The sequence below is a fragment of the Sylvia atricapilla genome, chromosome 3, assembly GCF_009819655.1.
Source record: "Sylvia atricapilla isolate bSylAtr1 chromosome 3, bSylAtr1.pri, whole genome shotgun sequence".
NCBI classification, from domain to species: Eukaryota; Metazoa; Chordata; class Aves; order Passeriformes; family Sylviidae; genus Sylvia; species Sylvia atricapilla.
Genome location: NC_089142.1, coordinates 1,234,877 through 1,254,086, shown reverse-complemented (window position 1 = coordinate 1,254,086; position 19,210 = coordinate 1,234,877). Strand labels below are relative to the sequence as shown.

At 50.1% G+C, this 19,210-nt stretch overlaps 1 protein-coding gene and 1 pseudogene across 2 annotated transcripts in view; both read left to right on the top strand.

Annotated features, from left to right (window-relative positions):
- Positions 1–1,072: 1,072 nt before the first annotated feature.
- LOC136358660 (interferon-induced very large GTPase 1-like) overlaps positions 1,073–19,210 on the top strand; it is a 42,083-nt gene continuing 23,945 nt past the window's right edge. The window contains exons 1-2 of one of the 2 annotated variants that reach the window (XR_010743148.1): positions 1,073–1,620; positions 3,604–3,677. The gene's annotated coding sequence lies outside the window, so the exon portion shown is untranslated. Of the gene's footprint in view, positions 1,621–3,603; positions 3,678–19,210 lie in introns of those variants that run through there. The other variant, XM_066314578.1, reaches the window with a different exon arrangement.
- Positions 4,939–11,746, top strand: LOC136359810 (interferon-induced very large GTPase 1-like; annotated as a pseudogene).

Below are 19,210 nucleotides of genomic sequence, written 5' to 3'. Positions count from 1 at the left end.
ACATTCAAATAAGTGAATTCAAAAAGAGTGGTTTCACTTTCATACTTGGCTAAAGTAAAAAGCCTGATTTCTTGGAATTATCCCCCTGCCCCTGTACCAGGGGAAGCCGCACCCAGTAAAGAGCCAGGGCTACATAAAGAGGGGCTGTGCTGGGCTTCTCCCGTCCCAGGAGCTGCGGGCACGGAGGGAGAAGGTAGGGCCCTGGGGATGAGCTGTGGGGCCGGGAGCAGCAGGCAGCGGGATCTTGTCGGTCTCCTGCCTCCTGTTGCCGGTGTTTGGCCAGGGCTGGGGAGACGGCGGGGCAGGAGCAGAGGGGTGTGAGGGCAGCGGGCGGGCGCTGTGTGCTCCTCCGTGGGCTGCAGGAAGCCGCCTTTGCTGGCAGCCGCTTTGGGGGAGCTCGGGGGAGCCGTGTGCGCTGCGGGGCTGAGCTGGGAGCGGGGCCGGGCTCAGAGGTGGGGCCGGATGGCTGCGCTGCCCTGAAGGCAGGAGCCGTGGCACTGATGCTGGGGGTTCCTGGCCCCCGAGCCGCTCCTTCGGGAGCAGGGCAGCTCCGTGCTGCTGAGGGGCAGGCACGGCACATCCTGCTCTGTCCGCAGGCCCAGGGGCTCCGTTCTTCCTCTTCCTGCCCGTGCAGGGAGGGTGGGATTCTCCTCTCTTACAGTCTGAGCATCAGCACCCAGAGCGCTCTGATCCCTGCGACAGCCCCACAAAGGGAGCAGTGTTCCCAGAGCCCCTTTCCCTGGGGCAGGGCTGGGGAAAACACTCTCTGGGGGCTGTTCCCATGAAACGGGGTGCAGGCATTCCCAGGTTCTGCTGCCGGCCTTGCTGCTTCCCTCGTTTGCTTCCAAGGAGGAGCTCGATCCTGAGTTATGCCCTGAATGGGCTTAGTGCCTCTGCGGGCACTGACACCGTCACATGGGGCTTTTTCCCGATTCCTGCAGCAATGGGAAGCTGTGGGGGGACTGCCAAGGGTTCCCCTGGGGGCAGGTTCAGGGTGTGTCTGGGCTGGAGTTAATGTTGTGCAGGGCAGCCTCTGGATCCTGAGACTGAACCAGCGCTGGCAGTGCTCCATTGGGAGAGAATTTGGGAGGGGACAGGGCTGGGACAAGTGGCTCGAGTGGACAAGCTCCAGCAGTGGCCCTGAGCCAGCAGTTCCTTTCCCAAGCAGTTGTCCTGCACTGAGGCTCTGCTGCCCAGGGAGCAGCTGGACATGTGCCTAAAGAAAACAATTGGTGTCTGAAGTCCCTCCTGTGCTCTGCCAGCACACTCAGCTTTCCTCTGTTGCTGAACCGCCCTTATCTTGAGCCAGTGGCTTTTCCTGCTTCTGCTTTCCCCAGTGGAGAAGAAGGGCTGGCCTCCAGTGCTCCCTGGAATGAATCCTCACTGCTCATGGGTTGCCTTCTCCTGACTGTCTGCTCTTCTCCTTTAGGATTTTGGGCCTTTCCTTCCTGATGCTCTTCCTCCTGAGGTCTTGAGGTGATTCCCATCTTCTTCTCCACACCCTGCCGTGTGCCCCAGACCTGCCACTGCTGCTGTGCTGTGTCTCCTGAGCTGGGGCCCTCTGCTGCTGGTGTCTGCTGGGAAGCCAAGGCTGGGAGCAACGGGAGCATCTGCTGTGAGGTGGCCGAGGGGAATCAGAGCCCACAGCCCTTGCACAGATTGCCCAAATCTGCAGGGATTCCCAAGAGAAAGCTGGTCAGAAGGCTCTGGATGGGTGCAGGAGTCCTCAGATCTCTACCTTAGTCCAATTCCCTGGGATCAATACCTGTTCTGGTAAGGGTATTGTGGCCTTGGTGCGACCGTAGCTGAATGCTCAGAAGGATTTTTTGCAAGGAATAAATCTTTCCAGTATCCAAGTGAACTGAGACTGGGACAGTTTTCAGGATTGTGTGACAGTGTCAAAAGCCCCCAAGGTTTGAAGGCAGATGTTAAGTGAAAGTTCCAGGTCTGTTAGGTTGAGGATAATAGAATGATGGAATGGCCTGAGTTTGAAGGGACACAGCCGGAGCCTGGAAGAGGCAGGATCAAAAGCTTTCCTGAAATCCAAAAAGCTCAGATTAACTGGCTGTCCTTCATCAACGCCATGGGTTAATATATTGTGGAAGGAAATTTAGGATGATGAGCAGGACTTTTCTTCATGAGTCTGTAGTGGCTGTGGCCCATGACTGCCTTTTCCTCCATGGGCTTTACAATAAAAAGTGACCAGCAGTGATGGACCAGTACTGGTTTAAAAGACAGGTGTCTGACATGAAAGACGTGAATTTTCCTGGAATAGAGATCATGATTCTCTTCTCTCCATATTATTATAGCTTTGAAATTATGGGGCTTTCAGTCAAAGACACAGGAAAAGGAATAACAGGTATTTAATAGATTATACATATATATACACCAGAAGAAACAAACACCAGCAGCAGCAGCAACAGACACGGCCAGAAACCCAGTGGCAGCCTTGTCTCACCTGTCAGGCACCGCCCCTTCGGTGCAGTTCCGGGCACAGCCAGCAGGGGCGCTGGTGGCTCCCGGCCGGGCAGGGCGGGTGCGATGATTCCTCCAGGGCTGCAGGGGGCGCTGTGGCGCGAGCTCGGCCGCCTCTGTGCCGGCAATGGCGGCTCGGGGACAGGGAGAGGAGAGTTGTCTTCCCTGCACAGCCCACGGGGAGCAGCCGCTCCCAGCGCCTCTGCAGAGCCGGGGCGGGGAATCCACGTGTAGGAAAAAACCCCAAAGCAGTGGCAGAAACAGAGGGGGCTGAGCTGGGGATTGGTCCTTTCCACAGTGTGAGAAAAAAGGCTCACTTTTTAAATAAAAGTTTTATAAGGGATAACAGGCAAAGTATCCAGCCCTGGGGTGTCTGGCAAACTGCCAGAAAGCACACAGTTAACTCTAACAGCTCTTCCTGTATCTTTTCTCATTGCATTGGTCAAATGCATATTCATTAAGATTATTTGTATTCAAGGATTCCTTTGTGTTTACATTTTCCAGGGATTCTTTATCTTAGTTCAACCCTTGACCTCATCTTCTTACAGTACCTGCCAATGATGTGATTTTGGGTCTTGTATTTTATTTCCTCTAGAGGCCCCCTGTTCTGTGGTTTGACAGTTACTGATAGCTGAGGGGTCAGTGGTGGATTACTTCTTGCTATTTTGGTGTTGCCTGTTTTTTTTTTCAATGTTATCTTATCATACAGATATCGTAGACATTTTACAAGCACTTTCAATCAACATTAGCTGTTTCACTACTGTCAGTTAGAGAAATAAAGTCATCCGTTATTATTTCACAACTGATACTACTTATGCATAAGTTAATGTTACAATTCACAGTACATATCCTCTATTTTATTATATTACAGACGTTGAAATTAGAAGATGTATTTATGACACTAAGATATACAATCTACACAGGGATTGTGCTATTACCATAACAGGCTGACAACTTTGATACTATGTCAAAACCAGTTAAAAAGATATTATAAACTGTACTCAACCAAAGTAATTAAGACAGGTAAATAATTGTGAAAGCCTATCACTACATAGTTATTTATAACAACAGCTCATTGGCGATTGCTGGGCCTGAGGTCAGGCCTGGTGGGGCCGGGGCTGCTCCCAGGTCTCAGCACAGCACGCACTGGCTCTGGGCTCCCAAGCAGCAGAGGAGCAGGGAAGCAAGCTGGCAAGCCCTGGAGGAGAAAGAAAGGAAAAACCCCTAGGGCAGCAGGATCTCAGGTCAGACCCAGTGTGTGACATGGCCCCTGTGTTGGTCACCCCTGCTGGAAGGAAGAGCAGCCCCTGGCCCTCAGCCCCACACAGAATCCTGGGACACCCTTCATCCATCATGATGTTCCTGAGTCTTGGGGGGAACAGTGACAACTCCAGACACAAATCAATACCAAATCCAACCTGGCTCTGGGATAAGAACCATCCCCAAGACAGGACCCCAGCACCTTCCAGAGCCATTTCCCAGGGGCCCTGTGTAAGTCACCCCTGAGCAGCCTGAACTCTGCTCCCCTCCAGCCAGGGTTGAAGCTTTGCTGGCACTTTTCCTCTTGTCACCAGACATTTTAAGCTCCGTGGCTCTGTGGAGGCTGTGTGGTCACCAATGGGCACTTGGCTGATGAGATCCTCTGTGCTAATGAGCAGCAGATCACAGAGGACACCTCTCCAGGTGGGCTCCCAAAGTCTCCAGTGTCTCCTGATGGGCCACCAGGATGCCCCAGGAGCAGCTGTGGGCAGGGACGAGGTGGATTTTGCCCCTGCACTGGGCTGGGCCCTCTGAGTGTGCCAGGAAGCAGCTCCTGGCAAGAGGCGTGAGTGGGGCGAGGGAGGGGCTGCTGTGGCAGCTGGAGCAGGAGCAGAGCTCAGAGCCTTGTGGCCGTGCCGGGCGTGGGGGGAGTGTGTCTGGGGAGTGTGGGGTGCCCCTGGGGGGAGCGTGTGAGCGCTGCCTGCGGGTGCTGGGAGCAGCAGGCTGGGCCAGGCAGCAAGCAGGGCAGGCGTGGGGCTGGGCAGAGGGTGCAGGATGCAGGCAGGGCTGTTGGATGGGCACAGGGAGAGTGGGCACAGTGCTCCAGGGAGCCAGGAATGCCCCTGGCTGTCTGCACTTGTGAACTGGGGAGTTCTGTTGGGAGGATGTGAGCAGTGGTGAAGGCAGCACCTTGTCCAGGGCTGTGTGGCTGAGTCTGTGTCCGTGTGTAACTCTGTGTGTGTCTCTGTGTTTGTTCTGTCCCTGGGATACACACTCAGCTTCAGGGTTGATCCTGCACACAGGAAAGCAACAGGCACATCCAGTGTGCTGGGAAGGAGAGCCTGGCTCTTGTGCCATCCCAGGCTGGGCTCCAGCAGCCGGCTGGGAGCAATCCCCAGGGCTGCAGCTGCTGCAGAGCCTCTGCCAGGAGGCTGGGGCCTCTGCCAGCACCTTAGGGAAAGTCTCTTTTCTTCCTCCACAGACATGGCTTCCCAGGAGAGGGAGGAAAAGGCACAGCTTCTGGCAGAGGAATTAGAAAAGGAAGGATTGGATGCTGGATACTGGCTGCCCAAAGTGTCACAAATCCTGGGAATCAAGTGCAGAGAAGCACTGCAACATCTGGAATATGAAGACTACCTCAGGTTGGAGTGTGTGGTACGGCACCCCTGGGAGAAAAAGGCACTCCAGAAAGTCCTGAAACTACTAGTTGACAGAACAACCTCTAAAGAGCTGCAAAAGGAGCACTTGGAAAAGATAAGGCAAAGACAAGAAGTGGCCAAACAAGCCCTGAAGGATCTGACAGAAATGCTCAAAAGCCAAAGCCACAGCCAGGATGCTGTGAGGGAGAAAGCAGAGACTCTGTGGCAAGCCATGGAGATTCCCAAAGAGTTCTGGCCACCACCAGAGAAACCCTTGGCAGATATGCTGGAGAGCATCCAGAAGCAGCTGGAGCAGGCAGGAGTTGTCAGCAGTCAGGAGGGAGAACATCCCTGACACGGAGGTGCTGAGGCGGGCGTCAGGGGGACTGGCCCTGCAGGGCATCTACAGAACCAGCAGACCTGAAGATGTGCTGGCAAAGCGAGAGCAGCTCCTCAAGGTTCCTGAGGGATTCCAGCTCACTGGTCCAGAGCAAGGATTGCTGCTTGAGAGGAAGGAGTTCTCGTCCTCTGCAGCAGAATCCACTTTCACCAAGTCCATGGAGCAGCTGGGGTTCAGCATGAGCGTTTCTGCCAATGCTGCGTTCCTGGGAATTAATCTGGGATCTGGTGTAGATCACAGCAGCTCCTCACAGTCACAGGACACCCACCAGTCCCACTCTGAGCAGAGCTACTTTTGCAGCACCATGTACCAGTACATCCCTCTGGCCTCCTGCTTCTTCCAAAGGCATCAGCTTCTCCTCTCGGATGCGGCTCTGCAGGAGCTGCAAGACATGGAGCAGCTCTTGAGCTTCACTCAGGAAGACAAGGCCCCCCTGCTGGATAGGTGTGAGAGGTTCTTCAGCAGGTTTGGGTCCCACGTAAACCAGGGTCCCCTCCACTTTGGGGGGATATTCTGGTGGAAGGCATCCACAGAAGGATTCCAAGCCCAGCAGAGGGAGGAGATGAAGCAACAAATGTCTGAAGCACTGAACAGCCTTGTCAGGAAGAGCTATGGTGGCTTCCTGGCAAGTGCTGCATGGGGCCTGGATGATTCCATATTCAGCGCAAAGGCTTCTGCCCTGGGGCGAGCCAGAGACAGTTCCCATACAGCAGTTCAGCTCTCCGTCGTGTACAGAGGGTGCCCACCAGACACAGTTTCCCTTCCTCTGTGGAGAACAGGGCTCATGTCTGATAACAAAACGTGGTGCGTTATCGACCGTGGATTTGAGCTGATCCCAGTGTGGGACATCATCCTGTGCAATCACCGTGGGGATTTTAAGTCCGTGGGTCAGATGAGCACAGCCCTCATGGCTGCGTACAAAGAGCTGACCAATCAGAGCATTGGCACTATTTTTGGGAAGGAAATAGAAATTGCAGTGCAAGAGGCCAGATATTTATTAGGGATTGTGAAGACCTGGGAGGTGACGGTGGATGAAGAGAAGCTGCTCATGCTGATAGGGCTAAAAGACCATCTGAATGCAAAAACCAGGAACCCCAGTGTGTGGATCAACGTGTGCCTGTCAGACAAAGCCCTGCAGGACTTCCTGGTGAACACTGTGCGCAGCTGCCAGGAGTCACCTCCAGAAAACACCAGCTCTATCAAGGTAATGTTGAGAAGCCTCCTGGATCCTCATATCTACTCTGTCAAGGACTTCCCTGAGGCTTCCTCCATTATGCAGTGGATCTCCCAGACTGAGCATGCACTTCCCGAGTCTCCCAAAGTCTCTGAGCTTGGAGAGCTCATCAAAACACTGCAGCAAATGAAGGAGCACATCCATGCTGTCACCTATGCACCAGGAAGCTCTGCTTCTGCTGTTCATCAAGCAAAGACAGAAGCCACCCAGACCAGCAGCCTGGCCATTTATTCCTTACTCCAGTCTCTCCAGGAACGGGCCCAGAGGGACCTGGAACTGTTGGTGCTCTTGATTGCCACCAGCACAGGGTACCAGGTGGAAAGCAGCACTTTCCAGCACCTCCTTGGACACCCAGAAATTCAGTACATGGCCAAGGAAATGGAAGCGGCACATGAGGAGTACGTGAACCTGAAGGAGCAAGATGCCGACAGAGCTGAGGCCTTCGTGCTGCTGACGGGTCTGACTGTGACACCTGAAAGTCGAGAGCTGTCACCTGAGCAGAAGAGGGAGCGTTTAGATTTCATGGAAGGTCACATGAAAGGCTTGTGGTCGCCACAGATAAGGAATCTTCTCCAAAAGCACAGTGGAGACGGAGACTGGGAGAGGCTGGAACGGGACTTGCGTTCCTTGATCAGTGGGTGCTTGGATGAGAAATGGGATGAACAGAGGATGCAGAACATACTCACAGACCTGGAAGACACTTTTCCAACACCTGAGCCTCCCAGTCCATCCCAGTCCAAAACAGACAGCAGCCAATCCAAACCCAGTGAAGCCCGTGCAAACCCTCAGTTCCTCCAGTTGCTGAAGCGTCTTGGACTGGAAAGTCACTATCCAAGAAAAATGGGGATGGGAGATTTCCACACCATCTTCAAGACATCTCTGCAGGACAGCCAGCCCAGCAAGGACAAGGAATTGCCATTATACTTCTTGCAAAAGCTCTTAACCGTGGATTACCAGGTGAGGTACCTGACTTGCTGGGATGACAGCAACCCAGGCCTTGCACCCGATTCAGAAACTACTGAGCAAGAGGATGAGTCATCAGAGTCCTTTGAAAACTTCCTGGATAATCTGACGGAAACAGGCCCTGAACATGGAAGCAGGGACAGCCATGTGCACCCCATGGACCTGCAGATGGCCATTTTCCATTGTGCTGATGACTTCCTGAGACAGACCCTTGCAACCAAGCTGGCCTTCTGCCAACTGGCGCTGCCTCTGCTGGTGCCCAACCCGTGCACTTCACACATCGAGTTCCCGCTCTACGCCCTCAGCCAAATCCAAAGGAGCTGGAAAGAATCAGGGAAATCAGGAAATCAGTCTGGAACAAAGAGTTACATCAACAAACTCATCTTTCAGGCCCAGACACCCATCGTGTCCTTCATCCGCATTGGCAGCTCGGCCTCCTCTTCCAAGTCTCAGCTCCTGAACGCTCTGCTGAGCCGACGCAAACACGACACTTTCTTCCACCGCCACTGCAGGGGCAGCACCAGAGAGCGTTTGCTGATGGAAGGGGTGGTGGAGATTGCCTGGTACTGCCCCCGCGGGAGCCCCGATGACACCTTTGAGTGCTGCGTGGCTTTCTGTAACCTGCATGGAGACGCCAGGGATCACGGAGCACAGCTGCAGTTCCTGCAGGAGATATCTGCTGTCAGCGTGGCTCTTGTGTCTGACTTGGAGCACATGGACAGCAGGGGGAAAGAGCTTCTGCAGGGCCTGCTGCAGTCACAAAGGCCTTTGGTTTGTCTTTTTACAGAAAAAGAGAATGTTGCAGTTGGACGATCCAGAAAAAATATAAAAATAGGGATCAAGAACAGAAATGAAGCAGAGCTGATTGACCAGCTGACCAAAACTCTCAGGAATCTCCTAGAATTGTCTAATCTGTGTTTTAGCTTGGACGCCTGCGTGGACAAAGCTCACCAGCACGCATTTGTAGTGGATGCAGATCAACCTGCATGTGTGAGAGCCATAGCAAAGGCCAAGGAGCTGGTGGACATTCTGAAGAAAGAGAAGCTGTCTGAGATCAAATCCCAGCTGATGCCACTTCAAGGAAAACTGTGGTACCAGTGGTGCAAAAAGGACAAAGAACTCACTCGCTTGCAGGAGAAGAGGAACAAGAGCATTGAGTATCATCGCAGCCAAATTGAAAATGAGAAGAAAGCAATAAGAAGGAAGCAATTTGAACAAGCTTTCCCTCTCAACCCACTGATGAAATCATTCCTTGGCTTTCTCCAGACCCAGCCAGCAGATACCAAGAAATACTTCCTGCAGTGGATGAAGGTCTTTATGAGTGAGCTGTCCTGTGGTCGCCTTGAAGAACTGAGGAGAGACTATCATAAGTTATGGTCTGAAATCTGGACAGGAAAGAAAATTAAGGAAAACCCCAATGTGAACAGTAATATGTTGAGGCAGTTGGAAGACCTCTCAGTTGAAATCAGCAATTCATCCATAGGCCTGGAGCACCTTCTGAGAGAGGCAGGGCAGATTTATAATGTTCTGGATCAAATGAAGTCCAAGAATGAGAGTTTTGCCAAACTCCCAGAAATTGCAGCAGACCTGATGGTTTCAGGGTATCCCATGGAGCTAATGGATGGGGACGCTTCTTACCTGCCCTTGCGCTGGGTGGGAGCAATCTTTGACAGCTTAATTGAGAGGCTGGGGGACAAACGAGTGTTTGTGCTCTCGGTGCTGGGCATCCAGAGCACGGGCAAGTCCACCCTGCTGAATGCCATGTTTGGTCTGCAGTTCAACGTCAGCGCGGGGAGATGCACCCGCGGAGCCTTTATGCAGCTGATCCCAGTGGGCCAGGAGCTGCAGCAAGACCTGGGCTTTGATTTTGTGCTGGTGGTTGACACAGAGGGCCTTCGTGCCACTGAGATGGCCAATAAACAGTCCCTGAACCATGACAACGAGCTGGCCACCTTTGTCATTGGTGTTGGCAACTTGACCGTGATCAATATCTTTGGAGAAAATCCATCAGAAATGCAAGATGTTCTCCAGATTGCTGTGCAGGCTTTCCTGAGGATGAAGCAAGTCAATCTTTCTCCAAGCTGCCTCTTTGTCCAACAAAACGTGGGAGAAGCAACTGCCAATGAGCAGAACATGGAAGGACGAAGGCGTTTGCAGGAAAAACTGGATGAAATGACTGCGGTAGCTGCTCAGCAGGAATTCTGTGACGTCTCTTCCTTCAGCGATGTCATTGGCTTTGATGTGAACATGCACACTCACTACTTTGCTCACCTGTGGGAAGGAAACCCCCCAATGGCACCACCCAACCCCACCTACAGCCAGAACGTCCAGCAACTCAAGAGCAAAATCCTCCAGGCTGCCCAGAAGCAGTCGCAGCGCAGCATTTTGAGGCTCTCAAGCCTGAAAGATCGGATTGGTGACCTCTGGAATGCTTTGCTGAGTGAAAACTTTGTTTTCAGCTTCAAGAATTCCCTGGAGATTGCTGCCTACAGGGAACTGGAAAGTGCCTTTAGTCAGTGGACCTGGAAGCTGAGGAGTCACATCTTGGATTTGCAGATGAGACTGGACAACAAAATTCGGAATGGGGACTTGCAGAATGTCACCAGAGAACTCCTCGAAAGGCTGGTGCAAGAGACAAGTGATGCCATTGAGAAAGAAGTGGAAGAGTATTTCAGGGAAGGCACAGACTGTGATACACTGCTGCAGCAGAAATCAAGCACAGAGCTGAAGCTGAAAGACCTAAAAGAGACTCTTCTTCTTGAAACCAAAAAGAAATGTGAGAATCTTATTGCGATACAGAAGGAGCAGAGGAAACTGGGTGCAAGGAACTTGAAATATGAAGCTGATCTCCTGAGAAGAATGAGGGAGCTGGCTGCGGCTCTGAAAGGGAAGAGCCTCAGTGAGAGAGAACTGAAGGACAACTTTACTCTTCTCTGGAGCAAGTGGATTGACGAAGTCTTCCGTGCTACTCGTCCTCCAGAACAGGTGGATATTGATGCAGACATTGAAGATGTCCTTCTAGAGCATTTCAAGGAGCCAGGTTTCCATGAACGGATCAGGTCATATCCGAAAGGCAGACGATTTTCTTTTGACAAAGAGAAACACATCAGGAAGAAAAATACTTTTTACTTTCTCTTACATGATCGGATCCTTTTCATTGCTGATGTGGCCAAGTTTCAGCACATCACTGAAAACATCATAGCGACTGTGAAGGCAAATATTGATAAGAAGGAACAGGAGAAACGCGATTACTGTCGAAGTTTTATCCATGAAATACTCAATGAAGTACAGGAAGGTGTGAACTCTGCTCCCAGTGAAGCAAGATGTACTTTTACCAGAGAATACTGCATCGATTTGTCTCTGTATCTGTGCAAAATGGCAGCAGAGAGGTTTAAAGCCATGCACAAAGCATTCCTAAAGGCAAATGACCCAGTCGTGTACCTGAACAGCAAGAGAGAACATTTCTTCCAATGTTTCCAGATTTCTTGCCAATGAGCTACTTTGATCACAATCGTTGCTGTTTTCCTTTGTGACAAGATTGAAGTGGCTCTTCCCAGGGCAGTCTATGAGAGGATGGCTAAAGTCATTGCTGAGGACATGCAGGGAAAATTCCCAGATTTCAGGGGCAGCAGAGCCAATCTGGAAGTTTGCATTCTGAGATACCTGGCAGAACAAGAAAATTCTGAGTATTTCAGATGTTGCCTTATGCATCCAGAGGAATTTTTTCACAAATACATGGGGATACACATTTATAGTTGTGGAGGCTCCGAAAGGCGATGCAGAAAAAGCAACACTCCTGGTGCTTCCATGGAGGTGTCGAGCCCTTGAATTCCTCTAACTTAGTCACCTAATCTCTTATTGTTTGAAGTTAGCAGTTAAAGTTACTTCCTGGTATGCTAATTACCCTACCCATGATTGGTTGCTGTGTCTTCCCCTCAGTATCAGTTCTGTACTCAGTTCTGTATCCTGACTGGTTTTTTTTGTATCCCTTCTCCGGTCGGCTAAGTTTTCAATCCGCTTCCCTATTGGTCGCGTCAGCAAACCCCACTCCTTGAGTTAAGAATAAAAATCTGTCTCTCGGGACCTTCGGGTCCTTCCTCAGAGAGTCTTCAGAGAATAAAGAAGGCTCCTGAAGAAGACCCCCATCTCCTGTGGTTTCTCCTGTGCCACCTGGATAAACCCCTGCCTAGGAGGAAGCCACTCCGGGGGCTACAGTCTGGTGAGAGCTGACAGGCCTGATCACTTTGGCGATCTCACATCTGAGCTGGTCACTCTAGAGGAGTGCCTGTGCCACCTGGGTCGAGGCCGTCTCTCATTGGGCGACTCACTTGGGAAGGTCGTGGCACCCAGAAGAGCCCCGCCAGGGAACTGGGCGGTCAGCGACAACTGGTGCCCAATGTGGGGCCCCCTTTGGGTTCCCCTAGTGAGCTGTTCCCACTTGTGAGAGAAAGAAACGGCCTTGGGTTTTCCTCAGTTTTCCTCCGAGGGATCCTCCTGCGTTTTAGCAGAAGGTTCCGGGGAGGCATCGATCAGGACCTGCCAAGAAAATGGGATAGCAGCCAATCGAGCCAGGCGGCCACCCCGCTTCGGTTTTCTGTTGGCCCACGCCATCAGGTGAAGAAAAGGTGTTAGTTTGTTGGGCCTTTTGCTTTTGTTTCTCCTTTTACCATAGGGGAGGGAGTGGAGACAAGATGGGAAATGAGCTGAGCCATCCATTGCTCACCTCATTGGAGTGGGAGTTTTATAACCAAGTTAACGTTACCCTTGTTGGGGCAGGTTTTAAGTTTCCAAAGGGGGTTTTGAAGGGTTTTGTTCGGTGGATTTTTCAATCTTTTCCTGATGTTGGGTTTACCTCGTTTAGGTCTAATCAGTTTTAGGATGCAGTGTGAACCAAGTTGACTGTTGTTCAGCTGGAAGGGGACCTTTCGGTAGCAAAGTTTTTTCCTTTGTTTAAATTAACAATGAAAGCATTAGAGGGAATCAGTTTGGGAGGAAATTTAGGGAATGTTTGGGAACCCCAGTTGAAAACCCTTACCCCTCTTCCCTCACCCCGTGTCCCTAATTCCTCTTCCCTATCAGAGGGTGGGTGGGTGAGCATATCCTGCAGTACTGCACTGAGAAGCCACCGCCTCTCGGGCTCTCCCCAACCCCCCCTCTACCCTCCTCAGTTGGCCACACTGCCTTGGGCCCTCCCTGCAACCTTCTTCCTATGCCTCCCTACCCAGTTTTACCCTCTCCAAAAATTCCAAGTTCACAATTCTCAGGTCCTACCAAGGTTTGAGATGGTGCTGGTGATGTGGCCAGCCCCGCCATTTTACCTCCTCCATTCGCAAGTTTTCCCGCCCTAAACCCCCAAAATGGCCACCCACCTGTGACATAATCTCTTGTTCCTAATCCCTTACCTAATGCGTTGATTGTAGATCCCACCCCTAAGTACACCTCCCTCACAGATCCCGCCTCCCACCACATCTCCTCAGTGGTTTCAACTCTACAGTCCCACGCCCCTGAAAAGTCCCTGCCCCTTGACACGCCCACATCACAGGCCACGCCTATTGGACAGAGACACACCCCCACATCCTCTCAGCAGAAAACCAGAAGTGAAGGTAGTAATAGCTGGAAGGAAGCCATCTTGACTTCAGCTACTACCCATGGCAAGACTTCCCCTTCACACACTGTAAAAAGGCAATGCCATCGATACATCAAACCCCCTCCCTCCTCCTGAGAGGATGAAAGCAGCGAGTCTTCACTGTCGGACATTGAATACGAGGACCACTGGGCTAAAACTAGGGAAAAGGCAGTAAGAGACAAAGACTGGGACATTGCTAATAACAGCTTTCCCGATAATGGTTAGGCAGGGCAAAAGACAAGCCCGAAAAGTAACCTGGCAAGCGATGCCCTTTAATGGGTTGAAAGAACTTAACAAAGATGCAAAGGAACATGGTCGCGGTTCTCACTACTTCAGGCACCTGCTAGAAGCCACTTTGGCTGCGCATACGCTGTTGCCACATAACATCCGGAATATAATTGGATGTTTATTAACACCAGCAGAATACTTATTACGGGAAAGAAACTGGAAAAAGCAATTGGCCACACTGGTGACAGCGTATCAAAATTACCTCGATAAACCAATTTTGATATTAGAACAAATTGCTGGGGAAGGAAATTATTTAAAACCTACTGAACAATTCAATATTCCAGACTCAGCCTTGAGGGAAATTTCAAGTGCAGCAAAGGCATCTCTCCTCTTGGTGCCTGGTCACCATCATTAAGCAAGGAGTAGATGAATCATTTACCAAATTCGTGGACAGATTAAAGGCAGCTTTGGAAAAACAGCTCAAAAGTGCTGATGATAGGAAAGAGATGTTAGTAAAAATGGCTCTGTTGAATGCTAATTCAGTCACAAACCCCATCCTCCGAGCCCTACCTCTTGACCCTCTTGAACCAACTATAGATCAAATGATTGAAGCATGTGTGAAGCATAATTCCACTGAAAATACTGTTGCACAGGCAGTCGCACAGGGCATTGCACAGGGCACGTCAGGGGCTTTTGCTGTTATAGCATCTAAAGATAACCAAAGATGCTTCAATTGTGGACAATTTGGACACTTTATTGCGGACTGTCCCGAGAAGGAAGTCGTAGAAGACCACCAACGTGATCATCATTGGCTAGAAAGCAATCCCAACAAGTGGTGGAAGTCGGGAAATGCCAAGTCGAGCACGGATCGGCGCTGGGCGACGACACCAAATTCTCAGCCGGCTCCACTGGGTCACAACCCTCGCCTAACGGAAGAGGACGGCAAGGATCAGTTTCTGCATGGGAAGAAGACGCCAGCACCGGAAGTTCCTGCCCGGATGAGGAGCAATCGATTTACAGCAAGATACAGGTGGGAACCCGGCGCGTGCTGGTAAGCGCCTTATCAATTCAGTTTGAGTGTGACTCTGTATTTAGGATTGCTACAGGCAGACGGGCACCTCTGAGAGGACCAGTTGACATCTTAATTATAGGAGAGCCTATTCATAAGCCAGCCGAGTTGGCAGTAATCCCAGAGGTGCAGACTGTAGAGCGGGAGGAAGAGATTTTTATTTCTGTTATGTGTTTGAACTATCCTTATTTCTTGCCAGTGGGAGTCCCTCTCACTCAAGCATTCCTACTGCCAGAAGATTTGTCAGATACTGTGCCACAGAACCCAACTGTTTTATGGGTTCAATTAATGGGAACAAGAAAGCCTATAGTCAAATGCACTTTATTCTCCAGAGGAGAAAAGGTCAGACGGTTGGAGATGATGGACACTGGGGCCTATGTTACCCTCAGCAAAATCTGAATGGCCTTCTGACTGGGAACTGGAACCAGTTTCAGGGTCCATTTCTGGTATCAGAGGGGTGGCAACATCGGGGAGGGCTAAGAAGAATGTAGACACCAGTGGCCCGGAAGGTAAAGTGACAACTGTAAGGCGTTTTGTGGTTAGAGCCCCGATTACCTTATGGGGGAGAGATGTCTTATCTCAATGGGGGGTTACCCTTAGTATTAATTCCAGGGATTTTTAGTAGGGGCCACTGAAGAGCGCGCCTTAGATATCCCCCAGCTCAATTGGAAGCAAGACCATCCAGTTTGGGTTGATCAGTGGCCCTTACCTGAAGGAAAATTGCGTGCACTGGAGATTTTGGTGGAAGAACAGCTGTCCAAAGGGCATATTGTTCCCTCAAACAGCCCCTGGAATACCCCCATTTTTGTAATTAAAAAACCTGGGAAAGACAAGTGGAGATTGTTACAAGACCTTAGGAGTGTTAATGAGGTGATCGAAGACTTTGGGCCCTTACAGCCAGGGATGCCTTCCTCTATGATGTTGCCCAGAAACTGGCCACTTGCAGTCAATGGCATTAAAGACTGCTTTTTTAACATCCCGCTTCATCCAGTGGATGCCCTCTGATTTGCATTTTCTGTCCCGTCCCTAAACCAGCAAGTTCCTTTGAAGCGCTACCATTGGCTGGTTCTCCCCCAGTGGATGAAGAACAGTCCATCGATATATCAGTAGTATGTTGCTGCAATACTATCCCCAGAGAGAGAAAGATTCCCAGGTATTATTTTGCACTATATGGACGATGTGCTTTTATGTGCCAAGGATCAGATAGATTTAGACTGTATTCTTAAAGCCACCGTGGACGCTATTGAGGAGGCGGGGTTTGAAATCCAGCCAGAAAAGATCCAGCTCACCAGCCCCTGGAACGACCTGGGCCTACGTGTACGTGAGCGGACAGTGACACCGCAGCAAGTAATCATCAATACCAACCCCTGGACACTCAGCAAGGTGCAGCAACTTTGTGGTTCCATCAACTGGGTGAAGCCTTTCCTAGGAATTTCCTCCGAGGACCTGGCCCCACTGTTTAAGCTGCTGAGAGGAGACAGCACACTCAATTCGCCCAGAAGTATGACACCGGAGGCACCGGAAGGATGCTGTTACTCGAGTGCAAGAAGCCCTGTCTGTTTGGGAAGCACACAGGTACGAGCCGAGTTTACCATTCTTCTTGGCTGTTCTAGGTAGTACCCCTCATTTTCATGGACTGCTGTTCCAATGGGACCCTGAGCTGAAAGATCCTTTGTTGATCCTTGAATGGGTTTTCCTCCACTCCCAACCCCAAAAGACTGTAACTACCCCCCAAGAAGCCATAGCTTCGGTCATCCGCAAAGGTAGGACACACATTTGCTCTCTCACGGGGTGTGATTTCACATGCGTGTATGTCCCATTGGCAAACACCGAAGAGCTGGAGTTCCTGCTCCAAAGAAATGACAATCTCCAGTTCTGTCTCGATAGCTACTCAGGCAAAATCTCAATCCATTATCCTGGACACAAATTGTTTAAAACCAATTTTAATCTCATTCCAAAATTCGTTCAAAGTAGATTCCCTCTCCAAGCTGTGACAATTTTTACTGACAGCTCAGGATCTTCCCATAAGTCAGTGATGACCTGGAAAGATCCAAGGACTCAGAAGTGGGAGTCTGATGTCTGAGTGGTGGAAGGATCCCCACAAATTGCGGAACTTGCAGCCATCGTCAGAGCTTTTGAAAAGTTCAAAGACCAACCTTTTAATCTAGTTACCCATTCGGCCTACATAGTGGGAGTAGTAATGAGAGCAGAACACGCTTTTCTGAAGGAAGTGTCCAACAAAATTTTATATTCCTTGCTTTCTAAATTGGTCTTTCTCATCTCCCACAGAAAGCAGCCATACCATATCATGCATGTCAGATCACACACTGACCTCCCAGGAGCTATCGTGGAAGGGAATAGGAGAGCAGATGTCTTGGCGATGGCAGCACAGACTCCTAACTTGCCTGACACCTTTCAGCAGGCAAAACTTTCACATCAATTCTACCACCAAAATGTACAGGCTTTGGTCAAGATGTTCCACCTGTCACGAGAACAAGCCAAAGCAGTGGTGGGGTCATGCCCGCAGTGTCAGTCCTACCAAGTCCCATTCCTCGAAAGAGGAGTCAATCCAAGAGGACTGAATAGTAATGAACTATGGCACACTGATGTTACCCACGTCCCATCCTTCAGACGGCTTAAGTATGTGCACGTGTCTGTGGAAACATTCTCAGGGGCAGTCTTTGCGTCAGCACATGCTGGAGAAAACATTTCTTTTGTCAAGAGACATTTTCTACTAGCATTTGCAACTCTGGGAGCGCCACAAAAAATTAAGACTGATAATGGGCCCGCATATGTGTCCAAGCAGCTGAAAATTTTCCTTCAGGAATGGGGAATCCAACATGACACGGACATATCATATTCTCCAACAGGGCAATCGGTTGTTGGAAGGACTCATCAAACAATCAAAAGAGTTCTTCATCAACAGCAGGGGGGAACAGAGATATTTCCCATTGAGAGACTCTGTAAAGCTCTGTATGTAATTAATTTCCTAAACTGTTCTAGTGCAGAGCCTAATCCCCCCATAATCAGGCACTTCTCAAATTCGGCCGAGCAAAGCTCGATGAGAAGCCGTCTGTGTTGATCAAGGGCCCAGAGTCTCATCAGATATCTGGGCCTCATCAACTGATTACCTGGGGGAGAGGGTATGTATCGGCGATTGATGGAGAGACGGGAAGACTGATTCATGATCAGAATTCGATTTTACTCAGGTTTTCCAAGTCTTATATACCATTTCAGTGAGGTTAATAATTTCTACTACAATAATTAGGTTAGAAGATCATACAAGCAACTCATGCATTATACAACATCTTTATCGTAGGAGGTTGATTGAATCTTTTCTCTTAAACAGGTTTTAATCCCATCTTCTCATGAGCTCAAAGTTCTATTTGTCCTTGCCACAGCATCCTAGTCACCAGACTAGTTATGCTAATTAAGTCTCTCTTACTCTCAGACTTATGTATTCCCACAGGTATGCATGTGTGTTGACCCCTTCAGGTCCAAGGTGGCTCCCAGCCAAAAACATCAAACCGTACATTGGATCAACAGAAAAAGAGAGTGCTGATAATAACACGAATGTTATCGAGCCACCCACAGGGACACCAGAGCTTCAAAAGACGGCGGCTTGGAAGAGAAGGAAAAGGAGACCCCAAACATAAAAGATGATACACCACACAGTTACCAGGTCACACACAACATCAAAGAAAGAGGGTAGAGCGAGTGATGCTACTGGAGACGCTGCGCCTTAAATTTTTCTTTGAAGACTGTGCTTTAGTCCCTAAAGAAGAAATTGAGCCTCACTCAAGGCTTGGAAATCTGTATCCTAAACATGTCTCCTCCAGGGTACCCTGACTCCCTTGCCCTTGACCCTGATACCCTGTACCTCTCCCTTGTCCCCAGATCAAAAGGGTTTACTAATGTTAAGATTATTTCAAAAGGACAGATGCTAACCTTAAATTTCTATTTGTAAAAATATTCTAGGACAAAGATGAATCATCGAACAGTCGTTACATGGATGCTTTTCGTAATCTGGATGCTCCTCCTGGTCATGTTAAGCCAGACCCGGATAATCAAACAGCTGCAGGAGAATGTTTGGGTTACCCTCGCAAAGTCCCTCCAACAGCAGAGTATGTGCCTGTCCATGGGCAATGCTCACAATCCACTGTCAACCTGCCTTGTAGGAATCCCACTACAGCCATATGAGTACCCCTTTACGGGAAAAACACCCAACCCCGTGGACACCAGGGAGGAGTGGACAGGATTCCTACTGCATGCACCAGAAGAACCCCAAGAATTGGACCTTTTGGGGTCTTCCCCAGCCCCCTATTATGTAAATTTTTATAACAGACAAAATAAAAAGATTGGGCATTAAGGGAATAGTCTAGATCGGTGTTTCGAAAAGATGTGTCCCCAAATAACAAAATTTATAAAAGATTGGTGCAATTATACCGCTAATGTACCTTCCATGTCCACTCAAAATCCCAGAGTGTTGCCAAAAGGAGTATTCCTGATCTGTGGGGATAGGGTGTGGGCAGGGATCCCTGCTTGTCTTCAAGTAGGACACTGCACTCTAGGTAAGCTCACCATTTTGGCCCCAAAT